We start from the raw sequence: 21655 nt of genomic DNA, 5'->3' as shown, positions 1-21655 counted from the left end.
CAGCAATATCGCATCGCTGGTCCGTGCAATATCGCATCGCTGGTCAGTGTGATATCGCTTCTATTTCTCGCGGTGATACCGCGACATTGTAACACCACATGCGAGGATTTTCGAGGGAGGCTTGAAATATAAACCCTTCCCCGAAAATACACAGTAGCTGAAGAAAAAAAAAAAGCGCATACATCTCCTGTCCCATGCTGTCAGCCCGGCCGCATCTTCTACCTGGGTCCCCAGCACAAATCATCTTCTTCTTTTCTGGCCGAGGATTCAAAAATCTCCGCCTCCTGAAGCGCTGGCTGTGATTGGCTGACACTTAGCCAATCACAGCCAGCACTTGATAAATTGGTTAAATTCCAAAAGGATCTGATCCCAAGGTCCACTTCATCCACAGAAAATAGGTAGCGGTGACAGCATAGAAGGTACAAATAAAACATTTCTTTATTCCTCCATAGTTTACATGCAACGTTTCGACTCCAAAGAAGTCTTTTTCAAGCATTTGAGTCGAAACATTGGAGTCGAAACGTTGCATGTAAACTATGGAGGAATAAAGAAATGTTTTATTTGCACCTTCTATGCTGTCACCGCTACCTATTTTCTGTGGATGAAGTGGACCTTGGGATCAGATCCTTTTGGTGACTGGGCATCATAAACCTGTCCTACCATAATATGGTGAGAAAGCTGTGCTGCTAGCAAACTTCTGTTTATTGACCTTCAGATATATGTAGACCGCTATTAAGTCTCCTCTCAGCCTTCTTTTTTGCAAGCTAAACATTCCCAGATCCTTTAACCGCTCCTCATAGGACATGATTTGTAGACCGCTCACCATCTTGGTAACTCTTCTCTGAACTTGCTCCAATTTGTCTATGTCGTTTTTAAAGTGGGGTGCCCAGAACTGGACACAGTATTCCAGATGAGGTCTGACTAAGGAAGAGTAGAGGGGGATAATTACCTCACGTGATTTAGACACTATGCTTCTCTTAATACATCCCAGAATTGTGTTTGCCTTTTTGGCTGCTGCATCACATTGTTGACTCATGTTCAGTCTATGATCTATTAGTATACCCAAGTCTTTTTCACATGTGCTGCTGCTTAGCCCAATTCCTCCCATTCTGTATGTGCGTTTTTCATTTTACTTGCCCAGATGTAGGACTTTGCATTTCTCCTTGTTAAATTCCAATTCTGTTAGTCGCCTCCCATTGTTCCCTCCTAGGTTTGTGTTTTCAATTTGACAGAGCCTTGTGATACGCCCCTTGATACATTCTTCCACTTGGATTTGCAGCCATTAATGACCACTCTTTGAGTACGATCACTCAGCCAATTGTGAATCGACCTAACAGTTGCCTTGTCAATCCCATATTTGATCATTTTTTCAATATGTGGTATAAATAATGTTACCTTTATTCCATCAATCATCCTGATTATGGCAATACCAAATCTGTGTAGTTTTTTTTATATTAATCCGGAATGCTACATTAACAGTGTAGCATACCATGGTGCACTCCTCAAATTGCATAGTGCACTAAGGGTTTATTTTCTTTATATATATTTAACATTTTATTAAAATGCATTTTGTAATTTTTGAGTCCCACTAATGTACTTCTGTTATTTAGTATATTATGTCTGTCAGCAAAATGCCGACAGGTATCCTTTTAACCCTTGCCTCTATGAGGTCCTAATAGGAGTACTAAGATGAAAGACCTGGGGGCTAGCAACTTGCCAACAGATTGTGATAACATGAGAGGGGGGTGCAAAGGTTATAGAGGTCCCTATGTCTATCTATGTAGATGCCATGGACACTATTGACCACAGCATCTGAGAGCTTAAACATCTGGAAATGGCATAATCTCCAATCCCAGCTGTTGCAGTGGGAATCCCGCTGTTAGCCATAGCTGGGCTTTCATTGTCACTACAGAGGCACAGCTTCACACTGTTTACTGTACTCCACAGTATTGAGGATATATGAACATACATCAGCTATAAAACCTCAGAGTGTGTATGCAGCTGTAATAAACCCATTTGTATAAAGCCTAAGGCTCCTCTAACACCATATACTCCAATATATTCCTGCCATTCCTCAGAAAAACAATTCTTGTTGCCAGTAAGACACCAAATATCATCATATTCTCCTTTTTATGTTTATTACTTCCATAGCATGTTAGTTCTCTAAAGCACTAATAAATTTTAATGGACTTTAAAACATTCTTGATATTGTTAAATTGGGTATTGACACAATTTAATTTACACATTATATTCTAATGATGCTCATGCACGGCATGGATGCAGTAGATACAGAAAACATGTGGGATAAAGATGTACAAAAAGAAGTGAACCGCACAGTTGGTAAGGAATAAAAGAAGATTGTGTTTATGAGCAAAAAGTACAAAAGAAATACTTCAAATTTAGGACATGGCTTGGCTTGTAACTCTAATCACGACTCTCTCATTTTTACTCAAATGAATGATAGACTCATGCTGAAAATGTTCTTGTTTGGGTTATACTCATGGAGATTTAATTGTTGAAAGTTGTTCCAGCCAAAATGAATTTGAAAAATGTCAATATTTTTCTATGTAATTCTTATTAAGAGAACCAGTTGGAATTTCCTCACTGCTTGCTATTATTGTATATTGCTGCTTGCTAGTTTACTTATAGAAATCACTGGGTATGCAGAGCTTTATAATGCTACATACTAAATACAATAAAATGAGTAATGAAGTAATACACTGCAAACTTCAGGCAGTGTATAACTCAGAGGCGTGCTTACGATGGCTAAGGGTTAAGAATGAGCGAGTATACTCGCTAAGGCACTACTCGTCCGAGTAATGTGCTTTAGACGAGTATCTCCCTGCTCGTCCCTGAAGATTCCGGGGCCGCCGCGGAGCGGGGAGCTGCGGGGGAGAGCGGGGAGGAACGGAGGTGAGATCTCTCTCTCCCTCTCTCCTGCCCGCTCTCTTCCGCTCCCCGCCGCGACTCACCTGTCAGCCGCAGCGGTCCCCGAATCTTTATGGACGAGCAGGGACATACTCGTCTAAGGCACATTACTCGGACGAGTAGTGCTTTAGCGAGTATACTCGCTCATCCTTACTAAGGGTGCTTTGGAGCTTTACCACTTAGCTTTCAGGATAAGCTATGTTACATTTTAAAAATATACAATAATTAGCTACTTCCGATAGTTTGTCACAGCTTTGATGCAACAGAAAGAAATAATAGCATAAGTACATATAGATGAGTTAAAGAACCTTTCTATGGGACGACCACCCGATCAATCCTGTACTTTACACAAAAGTGATAGTTGTTCTGTAAATGGAGGTAGAGTGAACCGGAGACTGTTCTGGCCCGCCTGCCTCTATTCGAAGTAAACAGGCAATCATTAAAGGAGATGTCCCGCGCCGAAACGGGTTTTTTTTTTTTTAAACCCCCCCCCCCGTTCGGCGCGAGACAACCCCGATGCAGGGGTTAAAAAACCCACCCGCACAGCGCTTACCTGAATCCCGGCGGTCCGGCGTCTTCATACTCACCTGCTGAAGATGGCCGCCGGGATCCTCAGTCTTCGTGGACCGCAGCTCTTCTGTGCGGTCCACTGCCGATTCCAGCCTCCTGATTGGCTGGAATCGGCACGTGACGGGGCGGAGCTACACGGAGCCGCTCTCTGGCACGAGCGGCTCCATAGAAGACTACAGAAGACCCGGACTGCGCAAGCGCGGCTAATTTGGCCATCGGAGGCCGAAAATTAGTCGGCACCATGGAGACGAGGACGCCAGCAACGGAGCAGGTAAGTATAAAACTTTTTATAACTTCTGTATGGCTCATAATTAATGCACAATGTATATTACAAAGTGCATTATTATGGCCATACAGAAGTGTATAACCCCACTTGCTGCCTCGGGACATCTCCTTTAATAATGGAATGACTTCCTCTTTATACAGCTCGAAAGTTAGCTCTGCTAAAACCCAATGGAGATGAAATATGACATAAAGATAAGAAGGTCTCTGCACTAGTAAGGGTTCTATTGTTTTCGTATATGGAACAGAACAATCCGGCAGAAGAATGTTCCCATGCATGATATATATATATATAATCTTTTTATTATTAATCCAAAATAAAAAAGATCTGACCAATATGTCAGATGTACATATACTGGTCTCTACCTTCTGATGTGAGAGACCAGGTGACACCTGGTCTCTCACTCAGAAGGTACAGACCAGCAAATTTGTGCTTGATAAAGGGGAAGTTTGGCCCCGAAACTCATTGCACCAACATATGTATACCTGACATATTGGTTAGATCTTCTTTATTTTGGATTAATAATAAAAGATTATATATATTACGCAATGGAACATTCTTCTGCTGAATTGTTCTGTTACATATACAAAAACAATAGAACCCTTACAAGCCCAGAGACCTTCCTCTCTTTATCTCATAATTCACCTCCATTGCATTCTATCTAGGGTTTTGAAGTCCTAGTTGCTCACTTTCAGACATCCTGCAGGTTATAAGGCAATCAGAAGCATCACAGCAGACAGGGATTCCAGTGCTAATGGGTAGGGTCCCTGGCCTTCCCTGCAGACGTCAGGTAAGTCACCTTCCTTTTTATTTCGTGCTTGAAATCGACTGCACAGATTTCCCCATTCCTATACTGGCGCTGTTTCATACTGTATATTAAAGGGGTTGTCCCGCGCCGAAACGTTTTTTTTTTAACCCCCCCCCCCCCGTTCGGCGCGAGACAACCCCGATGCAGGGGTTAAAAAAACAACCCGCACAGCGCTTACCTGAATCCCGGCGGTCCGGCGTCTTCATACTCACCTGCTGAAGATGGCCGCCGGGATCCTCTGTCTCAGTGGACCGCAGGGCTTCTGTGCGGTCCATTGCCGATTCCAGCCTCCTGATTGGCTGGAATCGGCACGTGACGGGGCGGAGCTACACGGAGCCGGCATTCTGCACGAGCGACCCCATAGAAGACTGCAGAAGACCCGGACTGCGCAAGCGCGGCTAATTTGGCCATCGGAGGGCGAAAATTAGTCGGCTCCATGGGAACGAGGACGCTAGCAACGGAGCAGGTAAGTATAAAACTTTTTATAACTTCTGTATGGCTCATAATTAATGCACAATGTACATTACAAAGTGCATTATTATGGCCATACAGAAATGTATAGACCCACTTGCTGCCGCGGGACAACCCCTTTAACTGCTATAACCCAAAGAACTCCAAAGTAGGCAATTTCTTGCTAAGTGCCATCGGCAGCTGCATGTACACAGGATAATTATTGCCTTAATTTGCTGTTTCCAGTGATAATTGTGCGATAATAGTCCCATGAAAAGGTACCTTTAGGGCAAAACCACATGGGTGCATGCGCTAATACGCTTGCCACTACAGAGTGTATTGGCACATTAGCCATATTTTTTTCTTGACTATTTAAACTCTGCACTAGTCCGCGCAAGTTTGAGAAAAAAGTGGGAAGATATGTCCTGCCCTATCTTTCTTACATGTAGAAAAACAACCTGCGAGAAAGATAAGGACAAGTCCTATCTTTTCTCGCATGTAGTATTAACGAGCGAGAATGCCAAAAGTGAAAATGAAACCAATGAAAGCACTGGTTTCACTTCATTCTATTATACGACCTTGAAAATAAAGGGACTAAAACACACCCATTCATCTTAGCCCTTACGGTCCATTTACACAGAAGTATTATCTCTCAAAATTTGTTTAAACTAATAAATTTGAGTAATAATCGTGCAGTGTAAATGCAAAAAAACTATCGCTGGATCCTTGTTCCATATAAATGCCCCTCACTTTAGAAGGTGAAGCACTGAGCGAGAACCCAGCGATCCAGCGGTGAAGTCAGTCTGTGTAAACACTCTGCACAAGCGCTAATAACCTAAGCGGTTACATTAGGACTGGCATCCTGTGCAAAAGACTCTTTAGCTTGACTCTGTGAACCGAGAGCAAGGCAGGTGGTTTGGTCTCCGCAACCAGAAAGGACGCACACGGGGTGGTCAAGTTAAGAAAAATGTATTTACTACAGGTTAATAAAGGCAAGTTAATGGTAAAAAGAACAGGAATAAGGACAAGCAAAATACACAGTATAGTTTGAACAATTCAAGTTAGATTTGACAATATATTCCACGTTTACTATGTCCACCTCCACAGCACGGACACTGAAAGAACAATAGTCCCAAAACTATCCCTAACTGACCCTAACTTCACATTTGGATGCGCACCCCTCTTACCAGTGGTCCGGGTGGACTGCTTACAGTTTGTAGAAGCGTGCGTTGGGGCCCGATGTCGTCCCTTTCTAGTATAGCGAAGTGTCCTCTCCTCACGGTTATCACAACATTCGAGGCAATAAGATTCTTCTCAGCAGGCAGGAAAACAAAATGGATGAAATGGGATCCAACAGCAAGTAGCTCAGCACACTAACAGTCCTGCAGAATCCATACACCGCGGTGTGATATAAGCCAGGGGTTGTGCAGTTACCGTCCGGTACTCAACAGCACTGCCAGTCTTTAGCTTTGGCTGCAATGTCCACAGCCACAATGTCAGTATTACTGGTTAGCCACTGGGCACAGTCCTTTCAGCATGGCTCCACTGAACATTCTGTCTCTTTACACTCTGTCTGCCTCTGGACTGAATTACACACAGGTTAGCTGCACAGGAAAGTCCTATAAGATCTCCACACACTCTCAATGCAGCACAGACACTTGGTTCTCTCTCTGCAAAGATGGCTGCTGCTCTCTCTGTGTCATCACATCCTGCTTCCTTCTCATACTGGCAGGCTGACTTCATAGGGGTGTGTCCCTCCAGCATCACATTCCCAGTGCAGGGGCTGCTGACCAGAATCACAGAAACACATATACACTCAACTTTAACACAGTTTAAACAAATGAAACTTGGCACATCATTGGGCTGTATATTAGGACAAGTATATGCACAGAAGCAGCACTCCTATTGCCATAAGGCTGGGACACAGTCTGTATATTACAACTCTTATAGTCATGTGATATTAAGGGTGGATTCTATTAGGGTGTTTTTGTTTACACTTTAAATAACTTTACAATGGGATTTGTTGTGTTAAGATAAGAGAACAATAGCTTTTTAATGGGTTAAGATATGATACCTTTCTGAGCAATAATATTACAATTAAAGTAAAATATGTTCTAGTTGTAAAGGCCCTTTTATATGGGATGGATTATTATCATTAGGAGTTGTACAAAACCCTGCACTCCTGTTGGAGTTTGAACAATAGTTGCCCCGTGTAAATGCATGCAGAGATTGAAAGACTAAGTGAGAGTCGTTCAGTTTCAGCATGCAGAAAGCTGAACGACTAGCCGTTCAGTGTAAACAGCAGCCGTTCAGTTCTGAATGACTGCTGCTTACAGTGAATAGAGGCAGATGGGAGAGAATGCACCCTGGCTGCCCCGCCTCCATGCCAGCAGTGAGCAATCCCAGCGATACTCACTCCTATGTGACAGAACAAGAGTGAGCTTCACTGGGATGTGCTGTCAGGAATTGTTTGCCCAACAGTTCATCCTGTGTAAATGGGCCTTATGGGTGTATTCAGGGGTGTATAAAAGCTTGTGGGCCTGGGTGCAAAAGTTTATCTTGGGGCCCCCAGACTTCTCTTGACCCCTTAATACAGAGGCATAACTTGAAGCTCCTGGGCCCCAATGCAAAACCTGTAACAGGGTCCCCAACTGTAATGCTTTATTCATAGTACTGGGCTCCCTATATGGAGAAGAGAGTCCTTATGGCCCCCCTAAGGCTCCTGGGCCCGGGTGCAACAGCATCCCCCACATCCCCTATAGTTACGCCGGCGGCTGTATTAATGCTCTAGACAAGCTCTGTATTACCGTACCTTTGAAAGTCTATGCTACCATGAAGTATTTACATATACCTTCAATTTCATACAGATTTTTTTGAATTCATACAGACTTAAAAAGAAAGAGAGAAAAAAAACATAACTGTTATGTCCAAGCTGGATGCTAAAACACCTCCCCTGGATCAGACGTAATCTAGTGTCCTAATAGGATGGATATACAAACAATATTCCAAATCAGCGAACACAAAATATTCATAAGAAAATCAAAAATAGGGGAATGGGAAATCTGACCTAATGCAGCAAGACCCTACCTAAAAGCGGAGCCTTTGCTTGATTAGGGCTATTCCACGACCGAAACCTAGGGCAACCCTGACTTTCCATAGATGGAAACAGGGATAATGTCTGCTACAATAAACGATAACAGATGCAGTATTGCTGTTAAACAATATGCAACGAACCACATGAAATACTAATGCAGTAATAGCAGTAAGTCAGGAGAAAGCTGTTAAAACACACCAAATATCCTTAACATCAAACACAATTATCTGACAGTGGAATAGAACAGGACTGGACCAGAAATACTGCCGGACTAGAAGTATAACCAGCATCCTCAATGAGGAGGAGCCAGAATAAATGTGTACATATACATGCTGATTGGCCATCTGGGACAAATGCTCCTCAGCTGACCAATCCAACCACACACTAGCAGAGAAGTGCTCATGTCGACATCCAGTGCTGAAATGACAGTGAGCATGTGCCTGCATATGGATCATGTGGGCCAGGGCTGATGCCATGATGTCACCCCAGTGCCAATCTACCACAGCAGGCAAGCCGTGACAATAGCATTCTCTATCAGATGCTTGGCTCACGTAGAAATTCCATAAATATCGGAGATGGGAACATTTTTCTCTCTCTTTGTGTTTTGTTTATATTTAGTATTTAGAAAGGAATAACAATGGACTGCAATAGATACTTTGTCTTGCAATCATTATAATATGCCAGGGTAGAACAAAAAATTACTTTTTAGGGCTTAGTCACACAGACGCATCGGCGCCTGTGTGACTGAGCCCTTATTGCAGGAAAAAGACGGCCGTCCTTAAAAACGGATGACTTCCCACAGTGCTGAAGAAAGAACACATGACCGGCAATAAAGCCGGTCAAATGTTCTTTCTTCCGGCGCTGCAGAGAGACGTCCGTCTTGAAGTGCGGCCGTCTGCTACCTGCAGTAACATGGGCGCCGATGCGCCCATGTGACCAAGCCCTTATCCAGTGAATAACTCAAAATCTATACTATTTTAAAGATGATAACATATTATGAAATATGCCTTGAATCTTAATTACACACAAGACTTCTGCTTTAAAATAAGTAATATTAAACACTTATGCTTAGGTGACAGATTGTGATGTCAAAAATTAACACGCCATTCCCAGTTTCAAATTTACACTTTAAGATTTTGATTCAAATGAAACCCAAATCCTTGCAACTGTGCTCACTTGCTGAGTGTGACCAATGTGTGAAATCACGCTTAACTTGTTATACGGCTTTACAGTACCTACTGTTAAAAGTTCAGAGGAACTCTATTTTCAGTTCACAAAATATTTATGCAATACAGAAAAAATCCATCTATATATCAATCTAGAAAACATTACGAGCCCATAATATCCCATGCTTACACACAAATGCAGAAGTTGAATATCATATAATGAGATTATTTGTTCTTTCTTTGGTTTTTAATGATATTGCTCGTCGCGATCCGCCATACAAAAGAAATCAACCTTATTCTAGAAATCCAAGAGTGAGAGAGTGTCTCGGTTGCTGGCACTCTTGTCTTTCAGTGCTCGGGACCATGGTTCAATTCTCATGTATGATAACATCTGCATGGACTTTGCAAAACTCCCTCCAGATGTTGTCATTGGTCAGATTTGAACCTAGAACTCGAGCAAGGCAATAGTGCTTATGACTGAGCCACCATGTTTGTTCTTCCTCTTTTTTTCCTCCTCCCCTAGTGGAGAGCCACATTCATAATAGGGAACACACACAGATCCATTGATTTCAAAAGAAGTCTTAATTGGCCGAAGGGATATTCCGGGACTTAATTGACGATTGGCAGGAATCCATCATTCGGGATCGCTGTCAATCAGCTGATTCCCTGGGCTACTGTCACTACAGTCGATGTAGAAAGTAGATTATGCTAACTGTAACACAGTGGCTTAGGCTGGTACTGCTGTCACAAGTCCCATTGAATTCAACAGGAGCTGCACCTGCAATACCAACCTGGGCCACTGTGCTATGGTCAGCGCTTTCTGATACCTGAGCTAACATAAACAACAGCTGCCCTAGGAGTCAGGTGATCAGCAGGGATCCCCTTTAACAGAGGAATTTACAGGACAATAATATACAGTAAGAGGTGGAACTACAAGTCCCAGTATACTGTTATGTGATATTAGAAAACATTTCATGGAAGGAGTATAAAAGATAATACATATTAGATGGAGGGATAATGGGGTACATCTTAGGTGGTCTAGCACAGGAAAATCTTAGCTTGACCTGAGGTATATCTTCCAGTCGCTCTCCTGTATAATATGAACGAACTAAAGCTTATCCCATGTCCAGTATGAGAAAAATTGGTATTCAGGGCATTTTTATTTTTTATATTGATTACCTATAATGTTTGACAGCAAAGAGAGATTATTACTGTGCTTGGGGCTGCATAGGGGGCATTATTGATACTTTGCAAACTCAGTGGGTGCTAATTCTTGCATTGGGGCACTGAAATGGGTATTGGATAGAGATGAGCGAGCACCCAAATGCTCAGGTCCTCGTTATTCGAGTCAAGCTTTTCGTAAAATTCGAGAGCTCTACTCGAGTAACAAACCCCATTGACTACAATGAGAGACTCAAGCATTTTTGTATGTGGGCAGCTAGGTCCGAAGTTTTTTTCAGCGGGGAGGGGCAAAAACTTACACGTCATAGTGGGGAGGGGCCAAAAGCTGGGGCGGGGTCGAACACAGTGTGATGCTCGCTCGTATAGCGAGCAGCATCGAGTATGCTAATACTCGAACGAGCATCAAGCTCCGAAGAATACGCTCACTCAACTCTAGTATTGGAGGCAGCAGGAAGATGGGGAGTTTATGTGTAATGAGGCTAAAAGATATTTTCATGGCAGTCTGGACATAGAGAAGAAAAGATCATTTCAGGGGGCGCAGCATATATTCATTTTAGCGGGCACAGCATATACTAGTATTCATTACAGAGAGCACAGCATATATTATAATTAGGAATGAGCGATCATACTCGCTAAGGCAAATTACTCGAGCAAGTATTGCCATTTTCCAGTACATGCCCGCTTGTGTCAAAAGCCAGCGGGTAAGAGCGGGGAATAACGGGGGGGGGGGGGGAGATCTCTCTCTCCCCCCGCTCCCCCATGCTTACTCTCGCAACTCACCGCTCACCCGCCTGCCCCCGAATCTTTTGGCCCGAGCAGGCATGTACTCGAAAATGGCAATACTCGCTCGAGTAATTGCCTTAGTGAGTACGCTTGCTCATCTCTAATTATAATTCATTTCTGTGGACACAGCATGTAGTAGTCATTTCATTTGCACAACATAGATTATTATTTGGGGGGACACAGTTAGTAGCACTACCCAGATGATTCAGTATGTGTTACTTATAATTTACGAGTAGCTAAAGAATAAAAAAAAAGCTCTGCAGAGGCAACAGTGCACCTCTTTTTGACAAAGACACTTTTTTTGCTGAGAAGAAGGGCCAGCATAACATTTTTGGAATATCTAATGTGTCATAAATGTCTTTAATGGGATATACTTTTATTAATTTGAGGAAAAAATTGATAGTAATTACATACTTAAAAATGTCTGCTCAAAATGACTGCATAGTTAACTCAAGGAAAAACGAGACAGTTAAGAGGATTATTGGGATATATAACATTTGGGTGGAGTTATCTTGTAAGAGGAGACACAATAGCTACAGTATAAGTAGTGTTACATCTCAGAAGAAGAAATAGCATTGTAAAGTAGGAGTAGTGTATTATGTATAAAAAAACTTTGTCCTATAAAGTCTAATATTAATAGCAATACAATTTTTAATCTATGTATAAATGCATGATTTATTTTATATGTGCACACAGTCATTAGGATCAAAAAGGTATCTTGACCTATAAAGTAACTTAATCCTTCATTAGTAAGGCAGATCAAAGAAGTGCCTATTTCAGGCAAGACTTCAGTAAAATTGTAAGAAGATTTTCTGATTATTTTTGTAAATGGGAGAGGTATTTATTCCCATCTTTTCAAGTTCTTAAACCTAAGTGTGAAGCAGAATAGAACATTCCATTTCCCTAAGACACAGACCGTTCCTTCGAGACTGCTTGCTTTATATTATGTGCGGCAGCCTGTTAAGGCTTTTGTATCTGCCAATTTAAAATAGCAGTACTGGTTCTCATATTTTATTCCTATCATATGGAGTTAAAGGCCAACTTCCCTGCTTTTAATAAAATCTCAATATTGGTGATAACTTTCTGCTCTTTTTGTGACCATATAACGTTTTACTGCCATCATTAGTAATATGTAAATGGTTATTTATGTAAATAGCAGTAAAGTAAAATTGTGTTGTTACAGGCTATGTACGCCTTTGAGTTCATTTTTAAAACTAGGAAATAGGGTTTGCTTGTAGTCTATAACAAGTAGGAATATTTTAAAGGGGTTAAAACTTCATTTAAAGCTGACCGGATTAAAAGTACACTCATTGACAAAAAAACAACAAGCAATAGAATAGACACTCCAATAGAAATGTCAGATTGCGGCAAAATTGGGCATGTGGTTATGTCTCAGGTAAATATGTAAATGATTACATTTGTGGCCTGATTAGACACTAGATTTTGCCACCAGAGGCTGTAAACGTGTTTACCCTGTTGCCCTATAAAAGGCTCTAAGATGCTTTTTTTTTAACCATTAAATTTTTTTATTTTGTAAACATGGATACACAAAGTGGCAGGAAAAACATATGTTATGTCATATACAATGCACACACAGTCTTATAAACAGTCTATCGGGGAGATACTAGCCGTCTTCTTGGTGCAGGGTGACTGCCTTCCCACCACAGCGGTGCAACGCAACTTTACAGTCCATGAGGTAAACGATTGATAGCTTGGAGAACATAAAAGAGAACAAATAAACTTGGCATCTTTAGGCACATCTATTTTTTATACATTGCGGTTATATTGACTCCCTCCATCCGCTCCACATCTCCTCATGCCTTGCCAGCGTATTTTCTCTGAATGCCAACCACTTTTCAAACACTTTCTGTTCTGCCATCCGTTTTTTAAATTCGTTGAATTGTGGGGGATCTGGGCCTCTCCAGTGTTGCGCGATAAGAGTTTTTGCTGTCATCAGGGCGTGACACACCATGTATCTGGCTGGGGGAGGTATTTCCTCCAGATCTACTAGCAGCAGGATGTGTTTTGCTCCTCTAGGTACACGAGTATTTACAGCTATATCCAGGGAGTTTAACACATCTCGCCAATATATAGCCAACTTAGGGCATGAATAAAAAATGTGCGTAAGGGTGCCCCAGCTGCCGCAACCTCTCCAGCATAGGCCGTCTCCCCTTCTAAGTCTGTTATATAGAAGGGCAGGGGAGAAATACCACCTCGTGGTGATCTTCGTCTGGACCTCCAATATTCCCAACCCTTTAGTTGACCTCCCAGCGAGACCGAAGGCACTGTTCCAGGATTCTAGGGCGATGCTCGTGTCTAATTCTCTTTCCCAATTTAACATATGAGACTTCTTTGACAGAATATCATTTCCAGTCAGTATGTCATAGAAATGTCTAGTTTCAGATTTCTTTAAGTTGGGTGTAGAGTTGAGTTTGTTTGCAATGGCACGTGGGATCTTTATTGTGTGTAGCTTAGATCTGACAAGAAAATGGCTGACTCTAGTGTATTTGTATAAGTCCTGGACATCCAAGTTGTACTTGATTCTGAGCTCGCTGAAAGGTCTTACGGATCCCCCCAGCATCAAATCTGACACCAAGCGCAATCCGTTTTCCACCCAACCTCTCACATCCAGGTCCGGTACAAATGCACTCAACGTCTCCAGAGGAACATTAGGGGATACTAGGGCGCCGTGTAGAGCAACCCTTTTTGTAAGGTCGCTCCAGACCGCGAGTGAGGCTGTTGTTGTAGGGGGAAGTGAATTGGGGACTATATTGATCTTCGTTTCCATGTTTGATGTATTTGACATGGCTTCCAAGGATGTTGCCAGTAACAAGTGGCTACTAGACTCTAGTTTGGTGAAACTTCTCTCCATGCCCACCCAGCTCATCGCGTCATCCCCTTGGATTAGGTATCTCGCTTGGTTTAGGAGGGAGGCTCTATAATATTTATCTATGTTGGGTATGTCAGCACCTCCTTTAGTTCGTCGCATGGCCAAGATGGATAGTGCCAGGCGAGGCCTCCTGCCACCCCATACGAAATTTGATATTTGTCCTTGAAGTTTCGCTAGTGTGGGTCTGGATAAAGCGACTGGCAAGACTCTGAAAATGTAAAGAATCTTAGGTAGGAGTTTCATTTTGTAAGTCATGATTCTGCCATATCATGTGAGGTTGAGTCTTGTCATGCGGTCCACCTCCTTCTGCACCTCCTCTATCAGCGGGGGAAAATTTGTTTTCTCAAGGTTGTTTATGTTGGGAGTTAAGTGAATTCCCAGGTACGGTAGGTCTGAATCTCTCCACTCGTATGGGAACTCCTTTATTAAAGCTTTTTTTAGTTCCGTAGATACATTGATCCCCAGTATTATTGATTTGGTTGTATTAAGTTTGTATTGCGACGCACAGCTAAAAGAGTTTAAGATTTGTTGGGCTGCCCTTAAAGAGCTGAGTGGGTGTGTCAGGGTGAGAATGACATCATCCACAAATAAGCCAATCTTGTGTTGGCGGAGATTCAGCGGGATCCCCCTCACCTCAGGGGACGCTCTTATGGCTTCGACAAGAGGCTCTATTGTAAGAACGTACAGTATCGGAGAAAGGGGGCAACCTTGCCTAGTACCGTTTGATATTCTAAAAGACTCCGAGAGCGTGCCGTCCACCAGTGTCCTTGCCGACGGATTTGAGTACAGGGCCCGGATAGCACGCCTCAGTCCCTCCCCCAGGCCAAACCTGGCCATTGTTTGAAATGCAAAGTCCCAATGGACACGATCAAAAGCCTTTTAGGCGTCGAGGGCCAGCATAACTGCCGGGGCATGGGATGTGTTCAGGGAGTGCAGAAGGTTTAGAACTTTGCGGGTGCCATCCGGGGCCTGCCTCCCCCTCACAAATCCGACCTGGTCGGAATGTATGATTTCGGGCAGAATCCCGAGCAGCCTCGACGCCAATGTCTTGGAATAAATTTTTATATCTGTATTTAACAGCGAGATCGGACGAAAATTTGATGGGTCGTCCGGGGGTTTGCCGGCTTTGGGAAGGACAACAATGGTGGCTTGGAGGGCCTCCTCCGGGAAAGAGCCACAGCGAATAGCAGTGTTAAAATATTTAACTAAGTAAGGGGACAAATGACTTGAGAATAATTTGTAGTATTCGGATGAATACCCGTCGGGGTCAGGGGCTTTGTGGTTCTTCATGTTTGAAATTGTTTCCATAACCTCGGGACCGGATAATTCTTTATCCAATTTGTTTGCCTGCGTGCTAGTAATGCGTGGGAGGTTTAGGTTTTTTAAAAAGTTGTCTATCGCATTTTTATTTGGTTGTGTGAAGGACGGGTCATCCTTTAAATTGTACAGTTCACTATAGTAGGCGCGGAATTTGTCCGCTATCTGCTTTGGATGGGTGATTTTAAATTCTTTATGTTTCGAACTCCACAAAAAGGGAATAGAAGCTTTAATCGTCTTTCTTTTGACTAGGTTGGCCATCCATTTTGATGGTTTATTTAATGAAGAGTATATGTTGGCTCTATGGGCTGAAACTTCTTTGTCAAAATCACTTTGTAATATTTTGCGGAGTTCGAGTCTTGTTTTGAATAATTTGTCATGAGTAGATACGGAGGGATTGCCCCGCATCTCGTCCTCCAGGCGCTGTATCTCCAGCACCAGAGACTCAGTTTTAGCTAGTTTCTTTTTTTTATATCTGGCTCCTAATTTAATAAGCACCCCTCTCATAAACGCCTTGTGGGCGTTCCACAGGGTACCAGGGTCTATGTCTGGGGTGTCATTTACAGCGAAGAATTCCTCCATTTCTTTTATGATTTCTGTTTTATATTCAGGGATTTTCATCAGATATACGTTGTTTCTCCACGATCTTATTGGTTGCCTAGTCCTGCCCAGGTTTATTGTTGTCACTATTGGAGCATGGTCTGACCATGTGGCCGTTCCAATTTCTGCTTTCACTACCGATGTTATAGTTTGTTTATCAACCAGGCAGAGATCAATGCGGGAAAACGTTTTGTGGCGGGGGGAATAAAACGTATATTCCCTCGACGCGGCGTTGAGGCAACGGTATGTGTCAAGAAGGGCATGCCTTCGTAGCCAAAGGTTTAAACATGGGTTGGGTTTTCTTTTTGACTGTTGGGTGGAGTCGATATTTTTCTCTGGGGTCAGGTTAAAGTCTCCACAGAAAAGCAGTGGACCTTTCGCTATTTTACCTACTCTTTTCATAAGTTTGTTTAAAAAACTTATTTGTTTTTTATTTGGGACGTACACGTTAATAAGGGTGATTGGGGAGCCTCTCAACTCTCCCACCAAAACTATGTAGCGTCCGCCAGGGTCGCATAGTTGTGTTGTAAGAGTAAATGGTGTAGATTCCCGAATCGCCACCATGACTCCGGCGTGTTTTGTTGGGGGCGCAGGCAAATATGGTGTGTGGGTATTTTTTATGAGCCATGCGGTGTGTGTCTATGTCTAGTAAGTGCGTTTCTTGTATACATACGACGTTGATGTTGTTGCGAAGGGCTTCTTTCCACGTGAAGTTTCTTTTCTGTGGGTGGTTGATTCCGTTGGCATTCAGTGACAGGAATTTTAGAGCCATATTGCTGGCGCGAGCATTCTGGAGCTAGGAGGCAGGGGTCTAAGGTAGTTAGCGATGCCTGTGAGAACGAAACTGGGTAAAGAACAACAAAGTGTTACACAAAAGGCTGAACATTGGTAGGTTGCTACATCCCATAGCAAAACCTTGATGTGAACGAGGCAAAACCAGAATAGGGAAAAACAAGAGGGGTGGCAAGCCATAGCTTGCATGATCATCTGGGGGGTTATGAAAGTTCGCGAGAGTGACTAGCGAGACTCTCTAGTCTGTCCATTCCTGCGTCAGTGGAACCTGTTGGGCAGGAGACAATAGATGAAAAAAAAAGAATGGAGAAAGAGAAAGGAGAACCTCTCATTTGAATCTTTGCAGAAAGCCTGGTTATGGTCTTCTTACTCGGGGGCCTTCAGGAGGGGCCTCAGCACGATTAGAAGGGGAATTTTTTATCTTTAGACCCCATGAATTTAGGGTGGCTTTGGTGGTGTTAAGGTCCTGAAGTAGATGAGTCTTGTTATCCTTGAAGACGATTATCTTCGTGGGGAAGCCCCACCTGTATTGAATGTTCGCCTCTCTCAAAGCAAAAGTCACGTCTGCGAAGTTTCGCCTCGCTGCCATAGTTGCTTGAGAAAGATCGATGTATAGGCGGATGTCTGCGTAGGGACATGGCAAGGATTTCAGCTTTCTCGCAGCGGACATAAGGGCGTCCTTTGTGCTGTAATAGTGAAGTCGCACAATGATGTCTCTGGGGCTGCCATCTTTTAAGAACTTCGGAAGGGGGAGACGGTGTGCCCTGTCTATCTTCCATTCATGCTCTGGAAGATTTGGAAGCACCTTCTGGATCAGGCGTGAGACATATTCAGGGATTTCGGCGTTGGAAACTTTTTCAGGGACTCCCCGAATCTTAACATTGTTTCTGTCTTCCAAGTCAATTAATTTCCTTTGCAGCGCATTAACAGTCCCCTCTAAATCATAGTGGGCGTCGATGAGCTCGTTGTGTGATTTTACGAGCTCCTCCATTTTGTTTTCGGTGTTATTCAGCCTGTTGGTGACCTCAGAAATTGACGTGTCTACTAGAGATGAGCGAACGTACTCGTTACGAGTACTTGCGCACCCGAGTACCGCCATTTTCGAGTACTTCAGTACTCGCGCGCAAAGATTCGGGGGGCGGCGTGGCGGCACGGGGGGTAGTAGTGGGGAGTGGGGGGAGAGGGAGAGAGAGAGGGCTCCCCCCTGTTCCCCGCTGCTACCCCCCGTACCGCCACACCTCTCCCCGCCCCCCGGCGCCCCCCGAATCTTTGCGCGCGAGTACTGAAGTACTCGAAAATGGCGGTACTCGGGTGCGTAAGTACTCATAACGAGTACGTTCGCTCATCTCTAGTGTCTACGTGTTGGGACAAACCCCTCAGGTCAGCTTGTATGGTATTTCTTAGGGCGAGTATCGCCTCTTTAATGTATGATTCCGAGGCCGGTCTGTCAGATGCGGCTAAGTTATCTATTTCGCCGTCCGTTATAGGTTGGGAAGTGGTTATGTCGGAGCTCTCTCCCTCTGCTCCGTCTGTCAGTCTTTGTTTCTGCTTAGCAGGGCTATTTGAGGCAGATTGGGCGCCCTGAGCTTTCGTCGGCGCCATTTTGTTTTTTGAGCTGCGGCCTGCGGGGGCCCCGGGTTTTAGTTTGTTCCCTGTCAGAGCTCCTCTCTCTTCCTGACCCGCTTCCGCCCTCTCCTCCTGCTCCCCCTCTTCGTCCTCTCTGCTAGCTGGTCTCGGGATCAGGGACTTGTGGAGGTCTCTTACCGGGGTTCCCGCTGCCACTTCCGGTGTATCTTCCGCTGCCATTTCGGGGAGAGAGCCGCGCGGCGCGAAGAACTCCTCCAGGCGCGCCGGGATCGCTCTAGACGTCCTTCTCTTTGCTGCTGCCATGGTCCCCAGACGTTTACCTTGCAGAAGGTAAGGTTTGAGTGTCCACTGGTTGCTGTGGGTGTTGCTGAGAGTCGCCACCGAGTGGAGCCTACACACTCGCTGCCGTCTCGGACTCACTCCAGGCCACGCCCCCTAAGATGCTACTTTTTTGTAGTGTACCTCTTGTTCAGAGATCATTGACTGCTAGACATGCCTCTACGATGCAGGTGAAGACATATATTCACCCATGACAAGTTTGCAGTGGATTTTTCGCAAGGTAAAAGCCGCAGCAAATTTACACCACTTGGTGAAAAAAAGTGATGAATTGATGGCTCAATAACAACTTGGCTGAGATGCTTGCAATTATATCTTATGGCCCTTTTTACACGTGATGATTATTGTTCAAATTTTCCTAGGGAGTGCAGGAAATTGAATGATAATTGTCCAGTGTAAACATATGCAGCAACTGAACAACTGAACAAAAATCATTCAGTCATTCAGTTTCTACACGCAGACAACTGAACGATGTGCCGTTCAGTGTAAACAGCAGTCATTCACTGTCTGTGAATGGAGGCGGGTGGGGGAAGAACGCTCCCCGGCTCGCTCCATCTTTGAGCGTTTTGAGTGATGCCAACAAGACTTGGTTTTCCTTTCTCAATCATTGCTCTACAGACCTGTATAAAGGGTCAAGCACTGATTTGAAGGAATGCTGCTATCCAATAGGTGGCACTGTAGAGGTATTGTTCCATCTTCCTTAGTTCCATATTACCCAGAGGAGCATGGATGGCCATATAAGCTTCCTTACTCACCTTCTTGGTGCTCTTCCTAAGGAGAGATGTTACCCCTTCCGACTCGCTACTCTGTAACAGTCCAGGAAAAAGCATCACTGGGACAAGCTGCCAGACATAGTTTGACCAACAGCTCGTCCCGTGTAAGAAGACTCTAACTGGTAACAGGACTGCAATGGTCATAAGTATGATAAACAACAGTGGAATGCGGCCACAGTATCTTGTACTATAGTGATCTAATACACACTAGGATGATCATCTTCAATTAAGGTTGATTTCTTTTGCAGCTATAGCTGGTGACAGTCTGTGACTCTCTCTCCCAGTCACCCTAGTCAAGCAATGAGAGAAGCAAATTGTTTGTGTATGTATTGGGTGTGATTTAACATTCATGTGATGTGGAAGGAGGGTACTGGATCGGCTGAGCGGATTATGGGAGATGTAGTAGAGTAGCACAAGGTTTCTGTGTACAGGAAATGTGGGATGTAAACAATGCACAAAGGATTCCTCAGAGCAGTAAATCAAGAGGAAAGATAATGGATGGATGTACTATAGTATTGTATAATGATTTACGACTATTTTAAAATTTGACTTTGGCCGTGAAAATCCCTTTAACAACTTTAATAATGAAAAAACAACATGATGTCATTTAAAGTTTCGGGCTACCCTTGCACACAAATATCATTATTTCTTTGGAAGTACCAAACACATAAGCAAACAGACAAACAATGCATTTATAATAGATAGAGAAGATATATGTCTCTGGCTTCCAAGCTCTCTGGTTTCTAAATATTGTAATTCAATGAGGGAATAATTTAGGACTGTAGCTATAGGGAGGTCAGAGGTAGTAGTCACATCCAGGCTCCCATGTCTGAGGGGAACAAAGGCTCTAATGCCACATGAAAAGAAACCAATCTAAAAAAATCCCTTGTTTCGCATCTTACTAATACATACAGATTTCCCTGGGCTAAAAACTCCATACCATACTAGGCATTTCTCCAACTTCTTTCACATCAAAAATATTTGAAACAAATTACAAACCTTTAATTTCCTTGATAAAAGTAGACCTGGAAAAATATAAAACCACGGCATTTCTTGGCTGGATAGAATATCTCTAGCTAAAATGATGATCCTTCCCAAAATTCTGTATTTCTTCCGTAACGTTCCAATACATCTACCCATCTCTTTTCTTAAGAATATTCAATCAATTATTCAGACCTTTATCTGGAGAAGGCAAAAACCCAGAACTAAAGCAGATGTTCTCTTCCAACATCATAGAAAAGGAGGTCTTAGCTCTCCCTCAATTATACAATACTATTGTGCCACCATTTTAGAACAACTTAGATCTCTTTGGCTCAATGATGGTTTGAAACTCTTGGTTCCACTTGAAAACTCCTTAATTGGTAAATTCTCGCTCAAAAACCACTTGCAAGCACATCTATTTTTTTAAAAGACAGCTCCCTTTTCACTCACACACAATCCAAGCTATAACAAATGTGTGGAAAATGGTAGCTATCAGAAAAGGCCTTATAACATTCCCCATACACAATGCAAATTTAGATGTCCTTTCATCAATTGCGATAGAGGATCTTGATCTGTCCAACTGGAAAGGCCTGGGTATTACCCAGGTGTGACAGCTTTGGAGAATCCGGGGCTTCATCTCTTCAATCTATTGAAGTACTTTCAAATACGCCACTTATTACAAAATCTCCAAATCCCACCAGAATTAACACCCCTACGAAACTGGAAACCTGGCTCAACTCCACTCAAGAAGCTCATAAAGGCATCTCGGTATGCTACCAAATTCTAATCTCTCATACTCCTCAGCTACTGGCATCTAGAAAAAGAGAAATGGGAATCAGACCTACAAATGTCAATAAACATGTAAATTATTATACCATTGATATCTCACGCCCCAGAAACTCAATAAAATCTTGCCCACTACTCTAATTGTTGTTGGAGATGTGGCTCAACAGATGGAACTGTAATTCACTTATGGTGGTCCTGCCCTTTTATCACAAGCTTGTGGACCCAGATTTTCCAACTAATGTCTACTATAAGTGATATACAAATACCTCCTAATCCCGCACTGGCTTTTCTAAATACAGACTCTGACCAATGCTACATATTTTGATATC

This window comes from Eleutherodactylus coqui, chromosome 1 (genome assembly GCF_035609145.1).
Source record: "Eleutherodactylus coqui strain aEleCoq1 chromosome 1, aEleCoq1.hap1, whole genome shotgun sequence".
In the NCBI taxonomy this organism is placed as follows: Eukaryota; Metazoa; Chordata; class Amphibia; order Anura; family Eleutherodactylidae; genus Eleutherodactylus; species Eleutherodactylus coqui.
Note: the sequence above shows the minus strand (reverse complement) of the source record.